Consider the following 313-nt stretch of genomic DNA (forward strand, 5'->3'; position numbering starts at 1 on the left):
CAGGACTGATAGGCTTCTAGGCTGGCAAGCTTTTGAAGAAGGAGTGCACATGTTACCTTAGGTGAATCCCACATCTGAATAGGAGAGAAAAGTGAAGTGCTTTATAAGGCATGTTATAATTTCACATGCTACGCGTGCTTTTGGGCTGGAGGTGGCATAACCCAAGAAAGACAAATCCGTGCAGGGTCTTGGCCAAAATCGGGCAATACATGTCATGGGATTGAGTCATGAAAAATATGATATCAGAACTGAATTTTCCTTAGTACAGTGGTGGGGAAAACCTCAACGAGGACGCTGAGTCCCGGGAGGGGGG

This window comes from Nicotiana attenuata, unplaced genomic scaffold, assembly GCF_001879085.1.
Source record: "Nicotiana attenuata strain UT unplaced genomic scaffold, NIATTr2, whole genome shotgun sequence".
In the NCBI taxonomy this organism is placed as follows: Eukaryota; Viridiplantae; Streptophyta; class Magnoliopsida; order Solanales; family Solanaceae; genus Nicotiana; species Nicotiana attenuata.